Source organism: Nicotiana attenuata, unplaced genomic scaffold (genome assembly GCF_001879085.1).
Source record: "Nicotiana attenuata strain UT unplaced genomic scaffold, NIATTr2, whole genome shotgun sequence".
Lineage (NCBI taxonomy): Eukaryota > Viridiplantae > Streptophyta > Magnoliopsida > Solanales > Solanaceae > Nicotiana > Nicotiana attenuata.
Window position 1 is genome coordinate 81,898 of NW_017673652.1, and position 9,785 is coordinate 91,682.

At 36.6% G+C, this 9,785-nt stretch overlaps 1 long non-coding RNA gene across 2 annotated transcripts; it reads left to right on the forward strand.

The window, feature by feature from the left end:
• Positions 1–1,412: 1,412 nt before the first annotated feature.
• On the forward strand, positions 1,413–2,842 carry LOC109216956. Of its 2 annotated transcripts, none has more exons than XR_002066581.1 (3): positions 1,413–1,462; positions 2,202–2,264; positions 2,389–2,842. It is a non-coding gene; the product is annotated as an uncharacterized LOC109216956 (long non-coding RNA). The 2 variants fall into 2 exon arrangements; XR_002066582.1 differs by having other exon boundaries at positions 2,397–2,842.
• The last annotated feature ends 6,943 nt before the right edge of the window (positions 2,843–9,785 follow it).

The following is a 9,785-nucleotide window of genomic DNA, read 5'->3' on the forward strand; positions in this document are numbered from 1 at the left end:
GTATCATTATTTACCACCGGTAGGACAGTTATGCATTTACCACCGAGCTACGGCTAGTCGGGCAGTTACCACTGATAAGTTGGGCATTCATGCATCATACAATATGGATATTGTCTCAAACAGAAGCATTATATATATAAGTATAACAAGTATGCATATATAGAGATTCAGGTTGATTCTTAAAAGTCTTTTATTAATGTTGACTTATGGTTTTTCAATGCTGCTCTAAATACTCAATACATTATTCGTATTGACGTCCTTTTATTGGGGATGCTATATTCATGCCTGCAGGTATATATAATCAGTTTGACGAGCCCTCAACGTAGACGAGGTTAGCATTCAATTAAGGATCGGTAAGACTCTACCTCATTCGGAGTGCAGCCTAGTCTGTGAGTCATCGTGTCAGAGTTTTGCTACAAACATATGGGTAGGCCGGTACCCTATCCAATTTTTTGTCAAATACTCTTAGAGTCTTTGTAGAGACAGGTTCATTATGTACAGTATATCAGAGGCCTTGACGGCCCGTATGTATTCTTGTTTTAAGAACGATGGTTCATTGATGCAACGTTTTTCCACTTATAGTTATACATTACGAGTTGTGGCCATGTTGGCCCATGATAGTTATAGAAAAGAAAAGAGTTGTAGAGTGTTTCGCTCGAGCCAGTACGACACCGGGTGCCAGCCACGCCTCCCCAGGTTTGGGGTGTGACAATTCTTGAGTATATAAATACATCTTTAATAATGGGTACGTTATTTAGACTGAGGATTTTGGCACGAAGGGTAAGTGTGCAGATGAGATACAGCTATAGCATATTGGAGATGATGATCGGATATTGATTTATGACGGATGCTGTTATGCCTCTCCTTGCACTTAGATTTGGATCCATTGCTCCAGAGCCAGGTGATTACTCAAGTTGGCCCTGTAAGCATGGTCGATACATGAATTTTGTATCAGGTTGATCAATAGATTTTGTATCGGATTATATTAATACATGGATTGTGTATTGGGGTACATAGATCTTGTACCGGTAAAACATGCATTCGTATAATGACTCATTTAGTAGTACTCATCTAACTGCTAATTGCTACTTGACGTACTTATATGCTAGTTTGGAGTTCCGACTCCGTTATTTGAGCATGCTATCTTTTAATACCATATTTGAGCAGTGTTATGATTATTTCTGTACTAGAGAGCATGCCTCATACTTCAACTGTTGATATTTGTGATTCTTGTTATTCATGATATTATCTGGTATTTTAGTTTTTAATTATGTTATGATACTTGTGTGGTAAATATTCGGAAGCATCTAGCGCCACTACTACTTCGAGGTTAGACTTGATACTTACTGGGTATCGATTGTGGTATCTCATACTACGCTTCTGCACATCTTGTTGTGCAGATCCTCAGGTGGGTCCAGGCAGAGCTTCCTGATTTAGCTAGAAGACTACATGGAGACTTAGGGTGAGCTGCACTTCACCGATCCACTTCGTAGTTTCCGAATCCCCGTTCCTTGCATATTTCGTGTCTACTTATATTTTAGGCAGCTTGTGATGTATACAATCTTGTTCTCTTTTTCATTGTTTGCACGTATACTTGTGCCACTTAGTCTTGGGGTGTTGTATGGTATTGCCATGTTTAGACCATGTTATGACTTTATCGGATATTGTTACTGTTTTTGGGTTATTACTGTCTTTACTTATGCTATATCATATTAATTAAAAGAAATGGGCTTTATTTGTGGATTGTGAGTTGACTTGCTTAGCAAGTTCGGCTAGGCGGCATCATGGACTCAAGGTGGGGGTTATGACAGTTTATTGGACACTTGGAGGGTGCCAATTGATATAAAGTTTGAGTCTTTATCATGCATAGACATTCTAGACTCACGTAAAAGCATCCGTATAAAAGCTACTTGATGCATATCATCTCTATAAATGGATTCAGTGCATATTGATTTATACTTTTGGTCATATTATCTGAAGAGCAAGCTAACTATTTTCTTCTTGAATGTGCACGTCATTAATTATCTTTGTTATTTCTTGGTTATTTCTCTATGTTGAATATGATTATGAACTGCTCAAGTTATGAAAGTGAGTATCATTTTTGTCAAGGCCTTGCCACTACTTTGTTGTATTTAGCTTGATACTTAATGAGTAAGCATTGTCTTGTTTACTCATACTATACATTTGCGTATTTTTTGCAGATACCGAACCTAGCATTAGCAAGTTCGAGTGTCCACCTTGAAACATGATTTGGAGACTTCGTGGTAAGCTGATATGCTTGGATTCGCAGTTTATGGAGCCCCCCTATATCTTATTATTATTTTCTCTTTTCAGACAATATAAATATTCCGAGACAGTGTTGTGTTCTGTATTAAATGCTCATGATAGAATTGCAGGGGCTAGATTACATAGAATTGCTTTGGCTGCAACATTATACTATCTATTGCAAGAAAGAAGTTACAGGGTTTTTCATAACCAAAGGAGGACATAATCAGATATCATGAGAATGATCATTCAAGAAGTCTATTTTAGAGCTAGTCTTTTTCCTAAACTACACATGTATGTTCAGAAACTGAACTCTTGTCTTGTCTAGTTGTATCGGCTGAGCTAGTGAGGCGCTAGAAATGTTAGATGCACATGGGACTGGGAAAATTATGCCCATCTGCTGATCTTTATTATTATCCAAGTTAAGATTTTGTGTCGTGACAAATATGATTAGCTTTGTAATTTTTGTAAGGAACGCCTCAGACTTCCTGAAGACAATGTGCTTATGACGTTATCAAGTGCTGATAGCTCCGTAGCTCGTAAAGTGAAAAAGTTAAAGCATTGATGTTTGTAAACATCTTTCTTGCGGAATTACACTTGGATGGTATGCACAATTCCTCGACATATGTTATTACTCGTACATCAGCTTTCTATTAGTCGTTGATGGATCATGTTATTCTTATCGAAATGAGCAAAGATTTTTTCTTCTTAAGTGAAAAGCTATCTTTTAATCCTTACATATGATCGATCATGCGAGAGACCTGACTAGCGATCGAAGTAATCTTATGTGAATATATTTAATTTCTATTTTCTCAAATATGAATAAAGAGTCCATTCCATTGTAAATGATCCCAGATAAAATCTTACATATAAAGAAGCTGCTCATTTAAATAAACTAGTGGCGTATTAGAAGAAATAAACCGGTAGAAATGAGGATGATGAAGATTTAAAGGACAATGAAGATGCACCTACACTAAAGACAAGATCATAGGTCATGATTTACGTAAAATATCTTTAATTGAATAGAGGAAAGAGTGATACAACTGAGAATCTTATTTAGTTTCCTCCAAAGTATGTGGAGAAATGATGAACAAGCTGAGAATCCTTATCTAGTTTCCATCAAAGTATGAAGAAGAGTAGTGAACAAGTTGATAATATTGTTTGCATAATGGTCCCCAAAAAATAAATAAAAGGTAAGCTTTTTACTCTCACGCCTCAAATCTAGAGGAATGTGACAGACACTTGATGCCTTAAGCTTACCATCGAGCAAACCTACATTCTATTACTTGATGGCATAAAACAGGCATGAGAATATTGCACAAACATTTTCTTTCCATAAGACATGGAACCACTGTCTGAATATGAGATATACCTTACATCGAGTTTTTAAAAAATTAGTCCTTCGTACATGTTATGTGAGACTTTAATAAAATGACAAAAGATATAAACTAGCCCCACAATATTTATGAAACCTCTAACATATGACATATGAAAAAAAGACAAGGCCCTTATATTTAAAAGAATAAAAATAACACTTGCCACCACGAATATCGAGTTAGACTGTAACCACCCGACCAGTCATTTTGAGCATTTGCATTCAGTTTGGTGGTTTGAGGTCTTGAGTATCTTCATATGAAGCGTTATGACTTGTGCGTATGGTCGGTTTTGCGTTTCGAGTGATTCATGATTGATTTGGAGAATGATTCTCAATTTAAGAACTTTAAGTTGGAAGAGTTGACTAGGTTTGACTTGTTTGTATGAGACCTCGGATCGGTGTTTTGATGGTTCCGTTAGATCCGGATGGTGATTTTGGCTTGGGCATATACCTGGATTTGCACTTGGATGTTTCTAGAAGGTTTTGGCCTTAATTGGCAAAGGTTAGCAATTTTAAGGTTTGAAAAGCTTATAGGTTTGATTGGGAGTTGACTTCAATGTTGTCGAGTTTGAATTGTTGTTTTGGGATGTAGAATAGGTTCATTATGTCATTTGGAACTTGTGTGCAAAATTTGAAGTGATTCCGAGTTGTTTAGACGTCTTCAGCGTAAATTTGGAATTTGAAATAGTTCACTAAGCTTGATTTGAGGTGCGATTCATGATTTTGATGTTGTTATGTAGGATGTGAGGTCTCGAGCATGTCCATGTTATTTGTTGGGACTTATTGGTATGTTCGGATAGGGTTTCTAGGGGCTCGGGTGAGTTTCTGATAGATTTGGGGTTGTATTGCGCGCGTATTTGATGTTTCAATGCCGTTTCTTCAAGCATAAATGACACCACATTAAAAAATTGAGCTTTATATTCCTTTTTAATTAAAGCATTAGAACCGAATCACTATTATGGAGCCATAAAAAAAAGAACCGTCGAATATGTGTTGATACCCAATTTTTTCCTGTATATTTTACTTTCAAAATAGCATATATATGCATATATAAGCATAGCTAAGCTTTTGGCATTTCTCCTAATTTTTAAAGTTTTTAAAATTAATTTATTGTCCATTTTTAACAGTATAAAATCAATAGTTATTCCCAAAAAATTATCATTTTTGATGAGTAATTTATTTTTATTCTCATATTTATACTAAATATAGTTAAGGTAATTTTTATGTATTTTTACAAATTCATTTGGTATTTTTTTTAAACTAAATTGCATATAATTACAATTATAGCCTACTTTACAATTAACAGCATTTTATAATTATAAAATCACTTTTAGTATTTTTACATTAATATTTATATGTTATTAATTAGCCCAGTACCTTTAATTTATTTTTAAATCATTTTTTACTATTTTCATAAAATAACAAAAAGGGAAATTGGCTATTTAACAAACAACCCTTATTATTTCTATTATAGCCAAATTGGCCACACCCCTATCAGATTTTTAAATGGCCCAATACCCTATTTAAACTAACCCAGCCCAATCCCCAAAATAACCCGGTCCAATCTTTTTTTTAATCTGAGCCGTTGATCAATTGAGATCAACGACCCAGATTTAATTCCCATAATTAAAATCAATTACCCCTCCCCCCAAACCCCTCATTTCTTTGAGACCGTCTCTCTCTCTATATCGTCTCTCCCTCTCACTTCTCTCTAGAACCTTCTGGTTCTCTCTTCTCCGATGAACTCCACCGGCTCTCCGGCCGCCTCCAATCTCACCCCATTCGATCATCAACCGCCATGAAACCCTAGATCACTGATTCTCTCTATTTTTGAGACCCCAAAACCCCCACCATGTGAATCAGTCCCTAAAAAGTCCCGCCTGGTTTATTTTCCGGCCATCTCCGGCCACCTCCCTTTCACCAAGGCTCCGATGGGCCTCTCACCGTCCTGTTCAACACCTCTAGGACCTTCGAGGTTTATGGACCATGGTGGTTGAGACCTAGGGTTCCTGGCCCTGCTACTCGTGGGTTCTCCTGTGTGAGTTCAGGCGAAATCACACCCTATGTGTCACGATCTATGAAGTTTCGACAGGTTCTCTCAACTTTTATTACGGTTTCCCCTTTTGAAACCCTAACTCTCTCCTGAATCTCTCAAAACAGTGCTATTCTCATGCCATTCTCATGTTTTCTTCTGTGTTCTGCTTATTCTCGAGTTTATTCTGAAAGAGCTTCTACTTTGAATCATTTTTTTTTTACTTTCTTTGAAAATTAGGGTTTCTTGGATTTCCTTTTACGCATGCTCTCAACTGATTTCCTTTATGATTAAATCTTTTCTTTGTTTATTCTGACCTATTTCTATGCTCTTACTATTTAATTGACTCTGCTAAAAACCCTAATTTCTAAAAATGTTTACTCGTTTGATTATGGGTGTTGGCATGTCTCTTTGCCTTGACTATGTGTGTTAGACTAATTTTACTGGCCTTGTCTCTATGTGATTACGCGTGTTAGCACAATTCTCTTTACTCTGATTCTATGTGTTTAGCATGCTCCTTCGTTTGATTGTGTGTGTTAGCCTGATGTCCCTTGATCTTTGTTAATGTTTCATGGTCACCATGCTTCGAATATGTCCTGCTGAATCTTAACTTGTTTTCACTAGCTCTGAGTGATTGTGTTTGTTCATCTCTTGTTCCCTTTCTGCCTATATAGCTAATTTTGCTCGCTACTTTTGTTCATTCACCTCTATTTATATGTTAAAAATGCAGAATCATGACTTCACATGACTGATTCTGATTTTCCTTGATTGATTGGTAATTCAAAAAAAAAAAAACATTCTTTCAAAAAAAAAACACCCTAGCATTCTACTCGCACGTTTGAATTAATTGATTTTTGTTACCTTGTTTGTTATAGTACTCTGTTCTTTTAAGCCTTTCCTTAATTAGGATTTTCCTGAATTTGGTCTTAATTGGCTACTATGTGCAATACTGAATCTCGATTTTTTCTTTATTTATTCATACACTGATTTTCCTACTTGCCTAATATGGTGCTGAATATTTTTGTTTGATTTTGATTCCCTTAATTAATGGGAGTACTTCCGTGATTCTTCAATTAATTGATTCCGAGTTCTTCAATTAACATATTTCTGTGATTTTTACCTTATTTTACCCCCTACTTTCAACTATAAATACCCTAAGTCTTTTACACAAACACACGACAGTCTTCTGACTTACACACCACTGAATACTTTCAAATCTGCATTCTCTCTTGCTCTCTTGCTCTATTACTATTCTTTGCTCCTGTTTATTATTAGCCGGCTGAAAGCCAAGGCTAATATAGTGCTACTCCTTTATCTTTGCATCCTGCTTTTGCTCTTTTACTGGTATGTCCTGATTAATTTTTCAAGTCTCACACCAATGTGTTTATTTTTGTTTCAGTTCATTATCTTTGTAATTTTCTTCTACTTATGCTTCTCTTGCTCAATGTGTGATTGACTCTTTGCTTTAACACTGCACCATGTCTTCTGATTTACATGTTAAGTCTGACTTTGTTTACTCCTAATGTTATTTCCTATGCCTATGTCCGTTGTCACACATTAGCATGCCTAACTTTGCTGCTTCCCAGTCCCCTGAATCCCCTGATTCTGTGTAGTCCTGTTCATTAAACCTGCATCCCTTTTAGCATTGTGTGATCTATTTGCTCCCTTTCCCCATGATCATTGTATGCAATCTTATGCTACTGTTTCTGTTGTTTCTTTCTAAACAAACCCCTTGTTTTCTTAAAACTCTTCTTTTAAATACTTCTTCCTGCACTTCACACTATTCTTAGAAAATAGGTTCTGCCCCCTTCGTGTGAGCATTTCATTGAGTACCTCTGAGTACTCACTGAACTTTGACACACAAGGCTGGTATTCCACACTGCACCTGTCCTGCATTCTTCTAAAATGTCTAGGTGCTGGTATTGGCCTGGGACCTAATGGGGTCCTAGGGAGCTTTGCCGCACCTAGACCATGGCAAAGGCTGTGAGCTCGAAGGGGTTTGAAATTGGAAGATTGGGCCTGATTGAAGGCTCCCTATAACATAGCTTCTTATTTTTCTATTCTTTAATATTGTAATTCAGATGCTACTGGTTTGTAATAATTTGTAAACAAACAATTAGGGGGTGAATAGTGAATATGGGGAGGGTTATGCATGTTTAGTATAAATCATGGGTAGAAAACATGCTTATAGGATTTTTATTTATTTATTTGCGCAATAGACAACCTGTATAGGTCATGCATCTCATTCATTAGAGATCCTGCTTTAGGCTCTTTATTTTCAGACTGTCATTACGCTCATCATGTAACCACGACCAGTTAATAACCAGCAAATAATTAACAACAAGCCAAATAACTTGTCATTACTGCATTGGCATATTAGAAATCATGTTCTTAGGAACTCTTATGTGCATTAGATATCCTGCCCATAGGACTTCTCACTTGTTCAAGTTGCAGTGGTTAATTCATGTTAGTCCAATAACCGTGTTAAAATACGGCTAAGTAGTTTGAGATGTTTTTCTGCAAACACCTTACCACGCGTACCTTTATAAATCAGAATCAAATAGGTGTGTCTGTTCCTTTATAAATAATCAGATAATGTATAACGACGCCTAGGCAAACCTTAGGCCCGTTAAGAACTGATCAGTTGTGTGTCTATTAGCCTAAAACTCACCAACTTCCTTATGTTTAAACTCTGCCGTTCCTATTCTTGTTTTGATTTTCTGAAGTTTACTCATCTTTTCCTTAAAACAAACTCTGCTAAAAAATGATTCTGAAATGATGCGCCAATTTACTTTTACTGAGTTCTGATTTTTGTGTCTGCAAATCCTTTTGATACCTTAATAATGTTTAAGTCATGCTACTTATGTGTTTTGTTTGAGGAGGTGTACATGGGCCTTTACATGTTTATATGCTCTCCCCCAACATGCAGTATGTGTTTTTGTATGTCGCCTTAGAGTTTTGTCCTTTTAAACCAATCATCCTAATATCCTACCCTTTAAGATTAGTAGTCCTAAGTGCCTCCGGGACTGATAGGATGGGGGCGGGTAATAGCATGCAATAGGTAAAACGAGACCATTTCGCGTTTAATACCTTAACGGGGTGGGGAAGGGTAGACATGGAGATGATGATCACGCGATAACACCATGCGTACGATTGGCTACCGGTGTTGCGTGGATGATCCTGTATATTACAAAACCTAGGACCCCCTTGTAACTTTGTTATTATTTTTTCAATGAAAATCGGGCTTTCGTTTCAGTCACCAAATTCCTCTTTAATTTCATGCACTATTCTCTTCCTCTGAAAAATTCTGCTCATTCACTTCTTTGTTTACTTTCCTGCATTTATACATTCTCTTAAACAATTATGAGACCGCCTAGTCCTTAATTTCAGCATGCTTGTTAATAGTTATATATACCTACTTGCAGTCTTTATGCGGAATTATCTTGTATGATTGTTTGCATGAAAAGTCACAATATAGCATGGCCGAGAACCACACTAGTGGATCTTGAGGAGTGCCTAACACCTTCCCCTCGAGATAATTTCTAGCCCTTACCCGAACTCTGGTTTTCCAACTCAAAAAAAAACCTTAGTGTCCTAATGCACTTAATCATTAGTTGGCCACTCTTCAAATCCAAAAACCCAAATCCCAAACGGGAATAGAGTTGTCTTCCCAAATGTCTTAAACTCGATTTCGCGAGAAAAAGGGGGCATCGGCAGCATGGCAACTCTGGTGGGGATTTCTTTAGGCTTTTACCACTTCATGTTATGTGTGACTTTATTGCTTCTTTATTGCTTTATTTAATGTCCTTATTCGAAACTGACTTGGCTTTTTTGTTTCTTTTTCTTTAACGCTTTCATTTACTACTTTCCTTCAATACCGTTGTAATTTTTGAGCAATTATTGTAATCATTACTTCTTTTATGAACGTGAAAATACGTGACAACTTGCTTCATTCTTGTAATTGCATCTTCAACATCATATTCCACTCGTGCCAAACAAAAACCATATCAATGCTTATAATGAGTTGTTGCGCTCTTCCGATATTATTACCTCCTAAATTTGGCAAAGGCGTATTTGCGGTAAAACCAGTCGATCAGCGGTGCAGTCTACGGT